Consider the following 18,354-nt stretch of genomic DNA (forward strand, 5'->3'; position numbering starts at 1 on the left):
TGAATGAAAAAATGTGTGTGTAGATGATAGATAGATAGATAGATAGATAGATAGATAGATAGATAGATAGATAGATAGATAGATAGATAGATAGATAGATAGATAGATAGATAGATAGATAGATAGATAGATAGATAGATAGATAGATAGATAGATAGATAGATAGATAGATTTAATGTTACTGGAGATGACAGATCCAGCCCGTGAGATTTCTCCAGATCACATAATTGCTGTGTACTTCCCAGATTCGTGAGAACTCTCATAAGTGGTAAAACAGAGTTCAGACACTTCAGGACTTTTGCTCGCTGTGAACACAGATTGGAGAAAAAAAGATACCAGTAGGAATAACTGGATGAAGATGTTCACAGGGTGAAGGCTAAGTACAAAGAACTCGGAATTGAAAAGACGGGTTTCGGGCTGTTTCTCAACAGGCGTCCCCAGAGAGTCCAGAGTCTCGCCCCAAACTGCACCTCTCGACTTTTTTCAGTGCTCAGAGAAGAAAGAGGAGGGATGTGTTCCGTTGCTCCTGCTGAAGCCCTCAGAACAACATAAAGGCCCTTGAAATTTTTCTTTCTTTTGAATGATTTACTCATATAAAGGCCTCCCTGCAGGATGACTTAATCTCCACCTGAGACAGGTAAATATACCCAGAACCTACAGCAGAAGTCTGAATCAGCATTTGCAGCTTTTAGAGCAGGCATGGGCAAACTAAGGCCCGGGGGCCACACGCGGCCCGTTAAACGTTTTAATCCGGCCCGCCAAACTTGAAAAATTAAATGAATAAACCTTGTTAATGTTAAATTTTCACTGCAATTCTGGTGTTTTCCCACTAGAAAAAAGACAGTCAGGAGGAGAGAGACGGTGATATCCTGAAGGATAACAGAACTTTCAGTGCTTTAAAATAGAAATGGTTATTAATTTTTTTTTAAAAAGGCACATTTTATTCATTTGATTTTAAGTGTTTTAAGACTCATTCCAAAGTCAGATATTTTGTTGTAATGCTTCTCTTCATTTTCATTTGAAATTAAAGCACATGTTTTCTCCATATCCCAAGATGTGTATTTTTTCTCCAATGAGGTGAGGTTACCAAAGCACTCCATCCATCCATCTGCTCCTGGTCCGGCCCCTTTGTCAAATGTTAGAACCCATTGTGGCCCACGAATCAAAATGTTTGCCCACCCCTGTTTTAGAGCCATGTGCATGAGAATACACTCTAGGTAATCATACCCGGGTCGGGTTGACATTACATCTTCAGAAACCCCCTCATCCATGTGTGATACCCACCTACTCTTACTGGTCCGGATCACAGGGCTACCGAGGAGAAGGGTTACCACAGTGTCCTTGGGAAACAGAGAAAAATCCAAGAAGAGAAGAAAAAGAAAACAGCAGATCATGAATTATAGAGTGGATCACTTTCGTCTGGGCTCCGGGAGAGACCGCGAGAGAGACAGAGATTCACCCCCTATTTTTCAATGCCCTGTCTGGTATGTGGGAAGCCACTGGGGAGAGCAATTTATGGCCGATGGAAGCGGCAGCAACATCCCTCGGAAGGCAACGACTGGATCCATAGCAACTATCCTAGCAGGGCATATTAATTCCCAGTTTTATGTAGTGCTAAGTGTACAATAGTAATCAGGATTGGAGTAAGCCCCGCTGATCATTAAGGGAAAAGGCTATATAAAGAATTTATAATGGGATTAGCCCACGGCGAATAAAAGAGAGAAAAGGAACCAGACAAGAGGGTGTGTGGGTAGCTATCAGCAGGATGAGGGGCAGAGGAGGGAGGGAGCGACAGAATTAAATCACCCGTCAAACTGTATGGAGTAATTTTAATTTACAGGTTAATGTTATATTGTGTGACTAATTACAGCCAACCAGTTCACGGAAGCTGCAGTGGAAACTGACACTGAAGATGTATAAATACACACTTCCAGGATGATATCAGAGCCGTGCTTCCCTGACAGTGTGTGTGTGTGTGTGTGTGTGTGTGTGTGTGTTGTGTGTGTGTGTGTGTGTGTGTGTGTGCAGCATTATTATGATGCTAAAATGATGTTTCTATCTTCAAAATGGAACTTTTTTGGGGAGGAAATGGGAAAAGCCCCCATGTTGTAAAATTGTGTGTGCTGATGGCATTAATGTGTAAAGCTGGGAGAAACCCGGGTTAATCTGAAGGAGAAAAGCTGGAGGAGGAAACGTGAAGACAAAACAAACAAAACACAACTTCACACATGCTAAATGCTAAAGGGTCGCTCAAGGGTCGTCCAGGAAAAAGCAGCTCGGCCTTTTCAACCGGCAGTCACTAACAAGTTCAGCTGAAGTCTTTCCAGGACTAATCCCATCTTGGGCCATTCCTCCTCTTCCTTTAGGTAGCTCCTTTATCACCCCAGCACACCGGGGGGGAGGATTTTATTATAGCCACAGCTCGTTAGCTTGAGTGGTCTTAATGAAGCGCTGTGGTGATCGGACAGAAATCATGCTGCTGAGGCCCTGCGTCATTACGCCGGCCTTTAATTATGCTGATATATGACTGGGACCGACCTGCAGTTTTACCACACACCGGCTTTTATATCCGGTTTATTCAGATGTCAACGCAGTTTCATACCGATATTAAATGCGCAGTTGCGTCATCACAAATGTTCTAATCGAATGTACGCTAAATGCTGTTTAAACAATATTGGACCAGCCTTAGCTAAAGCTCTGCTCCCAATTTAAAGGGTGTTTTCAGTCCCAGCACAGCAGGTGGGAGAGGGAACCTCGGGACAGTTGGAGAAACGAGGCCAGGCCTTGTTGAGATCGGACAAAACAAGCCGAGCGGGAGACATCGGCCCAGAAAAAAAAAAAAGGTGCTGTTGTGTTTCATTATTCATGAGGTTGATTCAGAATGTTTTCTTTAATTTTGGAGGAAAAGAAAGGGGAAACGGGGGAGCTGTGATTAAAATGGAGACAGGAAAACTTTTGTCCAGGCGCTTTAAAACGCTGCGTACGCTAATAAACACGTCCACATTTCTTTAAATCTCCTCTGAAGACCATGGTGGACATGTCGTCTCGTCCAAACAAACACACTCAGGCTCCAAAGGGTCTCTGACCGCAGCAGCGGGACAGCGAACTTTTCCCTGCCAACACGTTCCCCTTTCCTTCCGTTGGAGTTATGATAGCTATATTACTGTACGTCACGCTTCCCTACCTCCTACATTATTCAAAATGAAGAGAAATCTTGTTATAGAATACGAGGGGCAGAAGTTCTTATGAGATTTGGAAAGCTCAGCACTAGACATCTCCGCTCTCTGTTAATTGGTTTTGCTTTTGAAAGGCCATCATTTTCTTTCAGGCCCATTAACCATAATGTTCCAAGGTCCAGGATTAGTTCCCACTCGCTAGGGCTGCTGTGTTGTCGTTAAATTCAATTTAACGGGGTACCCACCGATGCTAATTGCTGCTAACCTCCATCACATTTAGTTTAGCCTCTGTCGCTGCAGAATGACTTCTGCTGAGGGTTGATTCCCTGCCCACCTGCCTGTGAGTCCCAATATGTGGACAGGGTGACCTGTGGACAGGCCGCGGACGAGGTCACGTCGTAAGGACCCAAGGAGGAAATCCCCTCCACTCCCACCGCGAAAAGGAAAAACGTTGAGGTTGTGTTTTTCCTCAACCTAAACGTTAAATCCGCAGCTTTCTGCTGCTGAGAAACAGATTTAATATGAACTCGCGTATGCATGGAGTTACTTAAGAAACTTTTGCTCGGGACGCAGGTAAAAGATTCATTATTCAGCCCCAGGAATGGGTGGGGAGGAGGGGGGAGTGCAGGGGGTGTCCATTGGCTTTTACCTAACTAGCCCCTAAAAGCCTCCCATGAAAATACCTGCATTACAGAGCCATGCTGTGGAGAAAGCTTATTCACTATAGAAGCACTCCCACTACCTGAATAAAAGATGAAATATTGAACAGTGACTGTGTGGTTTTAAGTTTATTATTTAGGCCAGGTTGGTCTAATTGCTTTAATGCAATGGAGTTGATTTTTTTCCCCCCTCCCAGCATGCCGGTTGCTCACCGCTCTGTGATCGGACCACTTTATGCTGCAACCGTATTTCCAGCCAGCGAGGTCGGCGCTGTACGTTTAAGAAAGAGACATTAATTACTTTTTAATTTGCGAGGAGAGCTTTAAAGACTCTTGAATTTTTCAGATGCAGGGCTCTTTACCTGAGGCCACGAATAGCGGCAGGGGAAGAACTAAAACTAAATGCGGGAGTTTTTAATGTAGACAATGGTTGCACCTTTAATATTGATGAGTAAGGTCCTGCTGCCATCAGGACCAAACAGCCACACTGGAGCCTATCAGAGTAAAGAGGGTCCTGCATTAAGGCAAAATCCTCTGCTAATAACCTTTTCTTGAATTTATTTTGCTCTGATTATGACTTAATAAGTTTCAGGAAGAGCCTAAAAGTCTTCAGCGACAAATGTGCAGCAGCAACTGTGACGGAGAAGCAGGTAGGAAATGAAAGGAGGTGCTAGCAAGCGTGGCGTCACCTCCCGTACCCCCTCCGCCTCCCCGCCTGTTGACATTTGCCAGTAACGATGGGAATGTTCTTCCCTCTCTCCGCAGGAGTCACCTTTCCTCCCCCCACCTCTCTGGCAGCCCGTCCCGCCACGCTGAGACCCGCAGCCTTAGAAATCCCAGGATGCCGCGGCCCTACGAAATCCAATAGAATGGCTTTTATCCCCCGAAGATAAAGTACAAATCATCATTGGTTTTATCTCAGCTGGGGATGTCGATTTATCTAAATGAGCTTACAGTCCTTCCAGCTGCCTGTCAGATATTTCTCCAGCAGCCGCCCCACCCCGACACCCTCACTGCCTCTCATCTCTTCCTCTCTCCACACGTCTCTCAGCTCGGCTCGTCCTCCCTGATTCAGGGAGGTTTAGATCCGTTCCGAGTCTCCGTCCTTTGTTCTGTTGAAAGGGACGGGACACGTAAAGGGATTGGTACTCCGTGTGTTGGGCACCAGTATTGTTCCCATCCTGCTGTGCTGGCCCAACAGAGAGTGTGTGTGTGTGTGTGTGTGTGTACGTGTGTGTGTGTGTGTGTGTGTGTGTGTGTGTGTGTGTGTGTGTGTGTGTGTGTGTGTGTCAGGGATGTAAAGGGAAAACATCACCTTTGTTTTGCTTAGTTTTCAGGAATAATGTGGATTTGTTACATTTTTAACTCTCATTTTCTGTACAGACTTCCGTTTTGTCCTTTCTCGGAAGTTTGAAGAAAAAGCAGGACCTTTGAAAGGAATGTAAAAGTTTCTGGAACCACAAACCCAAAGAAGGAATTCTTCCACAAGGTACAATAATGTGGCCAACCCTATTTATAACCAGAAAGTTAATTAGATTCAAAGATTAATTAACAGCTTATCTAACCCATCAAAGGGCTAAAGATAACTATCTAATTAACAGTATGAGTGAGGAACACTGGCAAACGCTGTCTAACAAAGAACTCCGATCAGATATCTCTGCTTTATTGTTCTCTCTCGTCCCTCTTTCCCCCCTTGCTTCCTTCTGATTTCCTGATTTCCCCGTGTTTGGCGCTCTTCCTCCTCCCCTCGCTCCTGATGTTTATTGATTGAGGGTTCATACGCGAGCATCACTTAATGTGCTTGCTTTCATGTGCGGGTCTTTGTTGACGATATTGCAAATTGATCCGTCTCTCGTCGCCACCCTTTGTAAAGGTTTATGAAGTGATCTTCTATTGCATAGCCCATTCTCCCAATGGTGACCCCGGAGCTCTCCTTCGCTCCGGTTCCTTCGCGGCTCCCTCCGGAAGGCATCAGCATGGCTAAACACGGGCTGGCGAGCTGATTAGCGGATCCACGCGCTTCACTGGCTGCATTGATGAGCTCCTTGAGGTTTGATGATGTAGCCAATAAACGGACACGTTTGATTATCTGACCTCCGACCTCTTCTGTAAAAACAACTCTCCCCCTCCTCCTCTTCCTCCTCTTCCCTCCTCCTCCTCCTCCTCGTCATTGTCCTTCTCAGGTGATGACTTGAAAATGAGGTCACGCTCACATGGACACAAACAAGAGATCCTCAAGGGCGCGCCATCCTTGAAAGGATTCGGTCCAGGATTTCACAGCCTCCCGAGAACGACAGTCCCAGATGACTGAAGCGAGCTGGACTTTTGATATTAGCCAGCACCGATGACGGGTCGTCGCCATTTCAAGTATATGAATTGATTGATTGAGTCTAATACCTCTGCTTTTGTTTACTTAAACAATAAATGCACAGAAACATTGACTAAAATCCTCCTGAATGTTCCTTTTACTCGTCCACTATAAGCTTTTTACAAACATGAAACGTGCTCACTTCTAAATAACAGTGGAACCTCCTTCAGATGGAAGGATTTTAATGTTCAGCCTTAAAAACTCCATTTTTAAATGCACTCTTTCCAAACTTTCCAAACTCTGCCAACAGGTCATCCAAAACTTGCTCGCAACTTTTACCACCTGTCCCTTTAGGCGTTTGAAATTATTGGACTTGCGAGACAGACATCCAATAATAAGGCTTTCTCTCATTCACGCCTTCCCCCGGACAACTTGGCAGGAACCTGGAACAAAGACAAAGACTTCTCGACGCGCCTGCAGTCTGATTTCGGCGTCCTCCTGAGCCGACCAACAGTTTGCCCGGTGGAGCGTTCTACAGTTTAAGATTAAGAGTGTCTGTAATTAAGATTGGACGCAGGACCGCCGCCCCCAAACGGGGACTGTTGTCATGGAGAGAGGAAGAGGCAGCAAATGTTTGTAGAGTTTGTGGTGCAGGGAAAGCAGGGGAGGGGGGAGGCTGAGGGGGCGGCTGAGAAGAGAACGCTAAAGGGACTGCAGCACAATCATCTTGATTTCTTGTGCTGAACGATTACACGCCACGCTAATTGCTAGCAGAGGGATCTTTAATAAATATTTCATTCGGCGCAGCATCATTACTGCCTAATGTCGTTATTAATCTCTGCCGGTAATTTCCACTCAGGAGAAGCGTCTTTGTCAGGGCAAAGCAGTGCCCCCCCCCCCCCCCCCCTCCCCTCAGGAGGGAGAGGAGATGTGAGGGAGGGTTTTGGAGTCTGGAGGAGTGTCGAAAAGTTCGGTGAGGAAACGACAGGAGAATAAAAAGTATCAGGGAAAAGAAAGGAAAGAAATTGGAGATAAGAAGTTTAAAGACTGCTTACATGATTTGTAGGAAGAAGGTTCCCGGGTAGAAAATGGCTTCTTCACGGTCAGTGGCTGCAGCTGCTCACCACCGATGGACACGTGGAGGATTTCCTTTATTATTATTTATTTTCTTCTATACTTTTCTCTATTATTCATTCGTTCTTTAGGCTGCCTGATCTTTGTGTGCATAATCGGCTCCGGTAGTCTCTTAATTCATCAGAGGTGTCTTGGGTGCGACATTAATTATTCCAGTTGGACTTTTTTAAAGTAAGATTAGCTGCTCCTGGCTTGCTCTGAACTGCCGAGTCAGCAAGTGCAGCACTTTGCTACGAGTGATGACTGAGGAGGAAGAGCGCCGGTTCACATTCCTGCGTAACCTGCGAATGTGAGCATGTTGTCTCCTGAAAAATGCTTCACGGAACAGAAATCAAGTCATCTTTAGATCTCTGTACAATTGTTCTCCAGATTACTTTAAATCAAGGCCATAAAGTGCTTTGGAGGGCAGCCATTTTTGCAGGACTACAGCATACAATAAAATGTCAAAGGGGTTGTTTAAGGCACCAAGCTGCTGACAAAAGACCCCGCATGTTTATGCACCAGCAGACATCTTCTGCTTTGCCTCATAACTTGTTGTGCACGCCGTCTCTGCCTTCATGCAATTTAAAGACATTAAGAGGGCATGAAAATAGCAGCATGCTAAGCCCTGGGCAAAGAGCAAATAGCATTAGCCGCCAAGCATACACTGCATTTTGTTCATTCCAATATCCATGTGTGCCTGCAGCAAAGCTAGCTAACCGCTATCAGACTGGCTTATTCACAGATATTTTCCACCGCTATCGTGCGTTTTCAGTCTCGGGAATAAGTAAATTTGAGAAGGGGGCATGGTCGGAAACTTAAAGGCAAATCCAAAATCCGTGTTGCTTTTATTGAACAATGTGTATCGTGACAGAATTCCAAACGGTTGGGGAAATAGGCTCTGAATGCTCACCAGAAAAAAGAAGAAATCCAAAATGGTTTTCCTGATGTTTCCATAACATATCCATCACACACGCCCATAGACTGGGACTGTGGGGTCGAGATGGGGAAAAGGGCTCTGATTTATTACCTTAGATTAAAAAAAGAACTTAAATCTGAACCATCAATCCACTTAGTACTTCCTCACACCCATCTTCACTCTGCTCCCATCTTCCTTTCCCTCCTTCAGACACAACACACACACACACACACATATTGGATTCACACAAGTGATGGCATTGCCCCCAAAGAAAATAGAGTTGTGTGTACCATCCAATTATCTGTCAGGGGTGAGTAATGGCCCCAATAATATATTCACATTGCTGTTGCCGATCAATTTTTAATCAAGCTGAGAAATATGGAGGAAGTGAAGCTTAAATGACCCACCAGGAACCCTCCACTAATGCCTCGGCAGAGAAGTCCCTAATTTTGCACCAATCAAATTACCTTCTCCCAGACCTGTCCCTAAACCTCCCAGTTCCCCCCAGCCCGGCAACATCCTGGGAGCTGTGATGGCGCCTCCCAGTGTGAGCCAGCCTTATAACTGCGACCGCCCCGCGACCCCCTGGGGGCAGAGATCAGAGGGCGCTGACCTTATTAAAGAAATTTCCAGTGATGACAAAGTGATTGGTTGTTACTAACTGGATCAGATGCCCACAGAGGCACACTCCACCGGGGAGTAAAGTGTGTGTAAACCGGTTAGTTATTGATTATTTAAGCGCTCTTGCCAAAAAAAACTTGTGTTTTTCAGTGAAAATGATCATTAAAAGCATTTATTCGTTATTAAAAAGCTGGAATGACAACATGAGAGGTCTTCTACAGAGCACTCCCAGCTAAACAAACATGCTAACTCGTGGACACATGCATCTAGGGAAATTTCAGCGTGTGTGTGTCCTGCTCAGCGACAGAGACCACCGGTAATCCTCGTGGCGGCACCGATAACTTAAATAATTCTTTGTACAATCAGGCTATAATCACACCCCCTTTATGCCATCCAGGCTACAATCGAGTTAGCGCGCGGTGCGTTTCACATCCACACAACTTTCCCCCGCTGCACGCTGGGGCCGGGGAGCCGGGGAGCCGGGGTGGGTCACGTGTTTCCATGCAGCGGCGGGGCAATCTGCAATGAAAGCTTTCCCATTTGCAATAAAGCGCAGCCTCTCAGAAGAGCAATCCTTGGGAGAATCCACCACACTCGCTCTTCCCCGCCGCAGCAGCAGCCTCGCTAAAACAAATGAGCGGGGAGGTAATTGCAGACAAACAAAAATTACATTTCCAATAAAGGTTCCTGCCTCTTCGGGCTCCCAGAAGCCCCCACTCGTCCTCTACTTTTTAACAGCCTTAATATCCCCTCTCATCAGCCTTCCTGTTGAGAAGCCACATGAGAGAGGTTATGAGGGCAGCAAACAGCTCATCTAATGTGAGCAGGTTGAGGGTTTAGTAGTGGAAGCGTTTGGGGCAATTAAACAGGAAGTAATGGTGGGATAGATGGATGAGAGCATTACACGCAACCCTAGCAGCGGCTTTACGCGCCCAGACGTTCCTGGCGGTGTGGGAAGAGTCTCACGAGTCGCTTTGGGCGGGAATTTAGCGGGAAAACTATCATTCAAGACGGGGGGAAACATGTATATTTGAGACGGCGCTGACGTGCGTGGATGGTAAAGTAAAACAGAGGTTTCTATCTGACATCTGCGCAGGTACCAACAGCCGTACGTTACAATCTAATACGTTCAGAAACACATTTAGGTGCTATCAGATGCCGCAGAGGGACGGGGAAACTGCTCAGCAGACTCATACAGTCAGATTGGAAGAATTCCTGGGAGTGCAGCAGTCGTCCCCCTGCAGCACCCAGATCAAATCAGCGTGTTTATCTGATGGGGAACCTGACATTAGGCCAAACTAAAGGTCCCCTCTCGGCTTCCTTTATCAAGCCCTGCAAACAGTGAACTCTGTGGCCCGGCCCCTCACCAGGGGAAATTGATTAAAGCCTCGGGGCAGGAAAGCGAAGTCCACAGCTCGGTTCATTCCATTATGAGCCCGAGAGTCGGGCAGCTATTAGCCACAGCTTCTGGATCAGATCCTCAGATATTATTTGATCTGGAGGCAGCGATGGGTTGAATGAGAGGTGGTGTAATCTGAGCTTAGTCACGGGGTTAAAGGTTCAGATGACCTCAGTGTTGACTAAACAGCACCGTCCAAGCTCTTAACAGGAGGTCTCCGAGGTTCATATCGCTCTGACATATTTTACTTTAAGTGGATGTATTGGCTGTGGTAAATGTGGACGGGCGCACCAGTTAGACACCAGTAACAGACCAGTGAAACGTGTGTGTGCGCGTGTGTGTGTTTGATTGTAGTTTCAGGGCATCCTTGTCAGTGTTTGCTCTGTGGCTGCCGCTCCTGTGCGGCTTCCTGCAAATATCAAGGCATTAAAAGGTTTGATGTGAACACTCGGGGGCTCAGAGGAGACAAAGACGAGAACATCCCTGAGATATTTAACTGACTAATTCCTTCATTAGCCTTTTTTTTTCTTCACTTTGCTCCCCTCTTCCTTTCTTGTCACAATCATTCCGCTGTGGCAGCGGCGTCGGGGGGATGCCGGCGTGTGCTTTTCCCTCATTATCAAATAAAAGTTTGCAAATGTGTGCCGGAGACTTGTGAGAGAACACACACACACACACACACACACACACAGGCAGGCTTCTCCTCACAAACATCCCTGGTTGTGAATTCTTTGCTCGAGGCGTTTCATTTCTCCAATTAGACTTGTCAAGTTTCGGCTTCGTTTTCTCCAAAGAGGAATTAGAGCCGTTTCTGAAACTGTTGCCTTCCGCACCGAAAAACATCAGCGAAACAAAGACGCTGTTTATCATAATCGCGCAATTACTTCATCGTTAAAAAGAGCGCCAAACGGGGAAGGTCGGACCCGGTCGGAGAGCAAACCATTTAGCTTTAGACGCCGCAGCCACAAAAAGTTCTCCTTGAATGACCCAATGGTTGAGATGTTGTTGATGAAATAAGCAAAACGGAGGGACTGATGTGGCGAAGATGAAGGACAAACAACAGATGCTTCCACGCCAATAAAAGGAGTGGGACAGGCAGATGGAGGAGGGGGGCTCGTTGTGCCGGATGTAAAATCTGTCCTGGAAACTTCTGATCACCTCCTCTGGAAGGGGGAGGGGAGGAAACATGACAGTAAAGTGACCAGAACCCAGAAGGTTCTGGGTTTAGGTCCCCAGAACCCAAAAATCCTTTCACCGACCACTTTCTTTCGTCTCCGCTCATCAGCCACGGCTGCTGAGATGAGCAGAACCTTCTACAGCGCGATGAAGAGACGACCAGGACGCGAAAAGAGTCCACGTCTACATGCAAGTTTGAACCCAATTAGGATTTTCAAACAGATGCGCTTGGCTCTTCAGAACAAAAACACCTTCGCCGCAACGCTGACCCACATCATTCATCCTCGCGCTCATATCAGGCACGCTAATTGCAAAGTGGGACATATTGGCCACATGTCTGCATCTCAATGCGTGCGCGCCCCCCACAGCCGCCCCCCGCCCCCATGCCTCCCTCCCTCCCTCCTCTCCTCTGATGTGTTTTTCGTGTTAACACTTTGCAGTGCCTTAGGTACATTGTGCGGCTTCCCGCCACACACAGCCCTGCCGAGCCCATTTAGAATGTTTTTGCGGGATAACATCGTTTTTATTTTTCAATGAAATTTTTATACTTTTGTGTTTTTCCCCCGCTTTCTTCTTTTAAGGGTTACTATTTTACTTCCTTTATGTGCTGATTTGCCCTCTCTGACCCATTTTTCTTGAAACCCCCCCAGTTTCCATCCAAGTTTTGACTGTGATATATAATATAGTATAATACATATGACTGTGTGTTCTAATTCTACACAACCACCGTGTCTGTTAGCATAATACGCTGATGTTAGCATTAGCATAGCTGCAAACTCGGGATCAAGGTCAAAAGGTTAAATATCATGTACATTTCAACCAATAAGGTTTACAGTTGGTAAATGCCTTTATTGCAGGATGCTAATTATAGCAACCAACAGCTGAATTCAGCAGCGATGCTATAATTGCACTTCAGAGATTATTAGTGTGCGATATAAAATCATCTGTAAGAACGAATCAGTTGAAGGCGGCTGTACGTGTCCAACATGAAGGAAACAGGCAGAAAGAAAAAGGCAGGATGGAACATCGCTGTCATCGGCTCCTGGTGCTGATCTGACTTGATTTGAATGGTTTGACTGTTGAGGGGGAACCGAAGCTTTGAAGCGCCGCTCTGACCGGGCTCCTTCACGCCACCCAGCCCCAGCAATGTGGTATCCGATGTGACATCACAAAGCCCCAGAAATTGATCCCCCTGGTATTGCCATTGATCGGTTTGGGGTTTTGAACACAAACTCGGGCCAAGTATAAGAGAAAGGTCAGGGGGAAGACGTGTGCATGTCTCAGTCCTTTTGTCACGGGATCAATGATCCTCCACCACGGGAGAGATTAGCCCAGTCGGGTCAGGTAGGGCATCACACCAGCTTCCATTACAGTACGCGTTTGCATAAGTCGCCATCGCCAGCGTGTGATTTGTTTCTTTTCGACCCAAAACTGTTCATTGTGGAACTGTTTGGTTTGGTAACCGAGTTTTTAGGTTTTTTTTCCTGATAGGGAACTCAGCGACCACTGTTTAGAACCAGCGTGGTTGTTTGAAAGCGTCCCGTCCTGCAATTATGAAGCAAGAGTTGATGAGCAACAGTGTGAGCTATCGAACCCAAAGAAAAAAAGAGGAGAAAACCAAAGAAGGACAGGTAAGGCTGAGCACGGCGAGGAAAAGGAGCGTGCAAACCGAAGCCAGAACCGAAGGCGAAACAATAAATAGACGGAATAGAGAACAGAAGTTGAGGGCTGAGGGCTTTGGCAGGGCTGAAGCGGGCCACAACCAGACCAGTGCTAAAGGGCCCAGGACAAGTGTTGCCATGTCCCCCTGAAACCACAGAAGGCCGCTGGGTAATGAATAAATAAACACCCCCTCTAACCATTTAGCCTCTTCCTCTTCCTGCTCTCCACGTTTGGCAGCCAACACACACACACACACACCCGCGCATTCACGCACATGCATATGCATACACTGGCACACACACATAAACAATGCACACAAATGCATAAATGCATGATTGCCATCGGCCTGACAGCCAAAATTCAGACTCACCGACATGCAGGTGTTGTGCAGCAGAGTGTGTGTGTGTGTGTGTGTGTGTGTGTGTGTGTGTGTGTGTGTGTGTGTGTGTGTGTGTGTGTGTGTGTGTGTGTGCTCTTTACATTCAGGGTTGTCTCTGTGCCAAAGCACATTCCCCGACTTCGTACCGGTCATCTGTATGCACTTTATTTGCCCATCCATATTTATCCGAGGCCAAAGCCTCAGTACCTCCTCAGACTGGTGCCGTGTAGAACCCAGCAGAGCGCTTGCTCACTCGCCAGCACAGCGGCGTGCAGCAACACCGTGTCAGACCTTAAGGAAACAAGAGACGGGGAGCTGGAAGACGCAGGGATGGCGCCTCGACTCCACTTTTTCAATTATTCAACATGGCGGATTGAGGAGCCAAAGACGGAGCAGGGGCCGTTTTGTTGTGTCAACGACCCCCCCCTCCCCCACCATCATCATCAATCACCTACAGCGCTTCTGTTTGTGTTTCCGTGGCGATTAACCTGTTGCCGCAGTTGTTGAGTCCACTCTTGGTAAGATGAGACGTTCAGGTGAGGGTTCACTGGTTTTCAGATAGGGGCCCATCAGGAGTCCAGCCTAGTCTTTCCAGGGGCCACAAACCATCTGGAAAAAGACAAAAAAAAACCTTTGTTAATGTGCTTAAATGAAAGTCAGGGGTTGAAATTGTTACACCCCAATATTTCATCTTGTTGCCTCCTCACCAGTGGCAGCAGACACCGTACGGAGGCCTGACTGGAGCCTAAATGACTGAACTGCTCTCTGGCTTCCAGTCCAGAAGAATCTTGCTGCACTTGTTTGAGGGCCCAGTTCCAGGTTGAGATGGAAGGTATGGAGAGGATGATGAGGAAGAGGGCAGAATGAACCTTCCTGCTACGCTGACGCTATTTGATGGATTCAATCGGCATCAATCTGACCTTCACTGACCTTCATCAGCGCCACGAATGCGACAAATTCCACCCGCCTCTGTGACAATGTGCCAAGTTTTAAACACAAAACTTCAACGTTTCTTAACTAGATCAAGTGCACTTTTGGTGTGTGTGTGTGTGCGTCTGTGTGTTAGATATCAAGGTTCTCTCCATGCTGCTCTGCTCCCACAATGCCCCGGGGACCCATCTGCCTCCCTGTTATTAATTCATCAGGCTTAACCATGCAGCACTTTATGACTCTGTTTGGACTCCCGCTCTCTCGCTGGAACACAATATTGAAAAACAGGATTTGTCACCGGATGCTGAACCTGCACAAGCAGCCTGACACGACGGAGCATCGTCCCTCCGTCTGCACAAACTCCCTCCTGGAAATTCTGCCTGTGCTGGCGGCTCCATGTTCCAGGTCCCTGGGAGCCCAGGTCGGTGTGGCCGTCTTTTTACTTATTAAAGTAGGTGGGAGGCGCAGGCAATGCAAACAAGATTCGATTTTCTCATTTCCTGTAATACTTGAAAGAGTATTTTCATTTGTGTCTGCCTGAACACAGAACATGAAACATTTTAGAATGATTCATTAAAGAGTGTAAACTGGTGCAACAGCAAAGGACAAAGACTGGCTTCACCTCACGCTACCTTCCTCTGCTGATTCCCATCAGGGAAAGTTTTTTTTTGGCTGACTGTGACTGGGTTCAAAACAAAAACCTCTCTAAGAGAAATCTGAACTTTGCATTCAGAAGATAATCTAAGAATCAATCACTGCCCCGTACGAGAATACGTCCTGATTGCCATGTCTAAACCCATTTCCATCAGACACAGAGGGAAGAGATCTGAGATCGCGGCACATCAAAAGAGTTTATCTAGCTGTTATTATGGGACTGTAAATAGCTGCTGCAAAGGCGCGAGCCGTTCTGGGGAGAAAGGGTGAAGAAAGTGGAGGTGTTTTCCATAAATACTCCTAAAACTGGAGAGCAACTCTCAAAAGATACACGCTCGGAAAAAAGTAACTGTAAAGGTTTACTTTCATTAAAAAGTATTTCGAAAAGTGGTTTGTCTGCTCTGTTGCTAACAAGTTTCTCTGGGTGCAAAAAAAAAAATGCTCACATCATCTTTAAAAATTAAATACGTTTTTAAAAAGCCTTAAAGCGGATGATCCCAGTAAAGCCACTCTGGAACAGATTAAAGTCCCAACACAAGAAGAATTATTTATTTATTTAGTGTTTGACTTCATTTGTGGCTCTAATGTGTACTCATAACAATAAGGTTGGTTGATTTTAAGTAATATTCACCCGCCACTTTGCCCTCAGACGCTGAAGTTGGGGGCATTTTTCAGCCGCCCCTGTAGTGTCTTACCGCCGGGGTTATATTGCCCTCCAGTGGTCATAGTGGCAAATTGCACTTACACCTTTTAAAACCGCTGCCGTAAATGCAGGTGTCGTAATGTAGGATTTATTATTGTTATTAACAATAATAATATACATGTAGTCGGAAATTTACACTAAAGGTTAATATTTACCACATATATGATGTACATCTCCTTAAAAACTGACTTTGTTCTTTGGAGACAATTGAATTCTCTTAAACTGTCCCTTCTGCCATCTTCATTCAGCTTTTACATTTAAAAAAAACATCCCCTGACAGGGGAACATATTGTCTAGCATATGTGTTGACAACGCAGCCGTTTGAATTTTGGACATATTTCCAGCCTTTGAGCCTCGGAGGAACAAAACGACTGACAGTGTTTGAAAATGGCGCTGACAGCCTGATTACAGATGTGACAGTGCGCACGTTGTCACGTCCATGGAAATCTGGAAAAGAAGGAATAGGAGAAAGAAAAGACGTGGGAGAAGAATTCTCTGAGGAGCAGAGCGAGAATAGATGAAGACGGCGATGACGAGCGATGGAGAAGATGGTCCAAGTGATGAAAAAGACGGAGTAACCGAACATATTTGCCAGTTTTAACTGGTGGGGACGGTATTCTGTCTCTTTAATGCTCTATAATCTGTCTCTATATTCTATATTAAAATCTGAGCGAATCTGGCTACAGAGGACAGATAAGTTCTGTAAAATTCTGCAGAAACAAAAGAACTTGTGGCTTAAATTTAACCCCGAGAGTCTCATAAAAGAGCTTCACGAGGAAAATGAATATATTTGACGCACCAGACTGAAGTGAGTTTATTATAAATTGATGCCGGCTGCTAATCCCTCATTTTTCAGGATCCCAGATTAAACACAGACCCCTTTAAAACTGCACGCTGGCGCTTTAGGGCACCTCAGTGGCTTCTAAGAGGATTTTCTCTGTTGCCTTTCACGTCGTGACCCCTCAAAGACCACCTGCTCAGCAGGAAAAACCCGTCACACACTGGAAACGCATCTTTAGGAGCTAATCTGAGGGCCGCCGGCATCGACCCAATGACCTGCGCACCAATGGAGCACCGTGCATGTATGTTCTAAATATTTAGAATGCATAATTCAAGGTTTATCATATAGATTTAGAGCAGCCAAACTCATCAAAATATTTACTTTTTGTGTAGAAAATCATTTTTGTCCCTCCAAAAAAAGAAAGCATTCTCATATTTGTTTTACTTATTTGCTCTTGTATTAGCTTTCCATGGTTATTTACACAGGACGGCCTGAGTCAGCCAAAGAAGCCGCATATAAACTATTATTTAAAGTAGAGCTGAACAAACACATAAAAGTTGAGTCAAAGAAAGAAAGTTTATTTCTTGTTTGACCAAATCAGAGGCGTTTCTGCGGTGAACTGTTGCTATCTCTCCATTTCCTGCCACAATCAGGCCTCCCTCTCCGTTTGCCTCCCGGGAGCTTTTTACTGGCCTGTTTATTTGACTAAAACGGTGCTTTAATTCAGCAGCTTTGTCTAATTAAAATGTAGCCGAAGCGTCGAGGAGTGGCTCTTTTATTTAACAGTTAATTGTGCTGACACCAGGGACGCGGGTAGTTTATGCATTCGCCATCCAGGATCTTGGAGAGGGGACACGCTCATGCGCGCACGGGCACGTGCAACAGATCCGTTTCTGGCTCATTGGCGGGATGAATTTTAAACAGTCGTGAGTATCGAGTTAATCAGCGGGAATTCTGTGGGGGGATATCAAGTTGCCTTTAAGGGGGGTGCGTGCACGTGTATGAATAACGCACGGCTCCCCGACGGAATGAACGGAATAATTGTCTTGTTTATCACAGGTGTTTTTCATCTACGTGCAGAAATTAACGACACTTGTTTGGAAGGCCGCTCAGGGATTGTCAGCTCGAAAAACCGAGCTTTTGTCAACACGCACGTCGCACTAATTGCGGGCTTCGAGCCGATGGCTTTAGAAAGGACAGACTGGCTCCATTAAAAATGCAAAGCCAACCAGTGTTTCCAGAGGATTTCCCCATCCCTGAGAGGACCTTTGTGTCGGGTGACCTGAATCTGATTCCTGCTAATTAATTACCAGATGCATCCAGAAGTGGTGGAAATCAAGTCGAAGTGATTCGAGGCCCCATTCACACCTGACGATTCACCAGTGAACACATCAGTGACGTGTGAAGGCAAAAGGTTCGCCCACAGCTTCCACTACGGTCCTATTAAAGCTACTGGGAGGAGGCGCCACAGAATCCTGCTGCTAACTAGCAACCAGCAGGGGAAACCTCCTCCTGGAGCTTCGTTCCTGCGGGGTCGAGCGTCACACTTTCATCCGTTTTTGACTATTCTGTCACCACCAGTGTTGAGCAAATAAACGCAGCCCTGCTCCGCGCTGAAAGGAGGTGGGAAGTCGTCTGGGCTGAGGACGGTTCGGAGGAGGGTGGTGTGAATTTGGTGCCGCTCCGGAGGAAGGAAGCTGGGTGGTGTTTTGCAGCATCAGGAGCCTCTGTATTACCTGTTTACACATCGGGCTGGAGCTGACAGGCAGCTAAATCTGGAGTATTTAACATCCCATTCTGACAATAATGTGAATGTACAGGCAAAAATAAACAGAGAGAGAAAGGGCGACGATATGCAAAAGGAAAAATGAAGA

At 46.1% G+C, this 18,354-nt stretch overlaps 1 long non-coding RNA gene across 1 annotated transcript; it reads left to right on the plus strand.

Annotated features, from left to right (window-relative positions):
• The first annotated feature begins 386 nt into the window (after nucleotides 1-386).
• On the plus strand, nucleotides 387-6,507 carry LOC130534242 (uncharacterized). The gene is made up of 4 exons (XR_008952845.1): nucleotides 387-637; nucleotides 5,219-5,324; nucleotides 5,737-5,885; nucleotides 6,019-6,507. It is a non-coding gene; the product is annotated as an uncharacterized LOC130534242 (long non-coding RNA).
• The last annotated feature ends 11,847 nt before the right edge of the window (nucleotides 6,508-18,354 follow it).

The sequence above is a fragment of the Takifugu flavidus genome, chromosome 11 (genome assembly GCF_003711565.1).
Source record: "Takifugu flavidus isolate HTHZ2018 chromosome 11, ASM371156v2, whole genome shotgun sequence".
Taxonomy (NCBI): domain Eukaryota; kingdom Metazoa; phylum Chordata; class Actinopteri; order Tetraodontiformes; family Tetraodontidae; genus Takifugu; species Takifugu flavidus.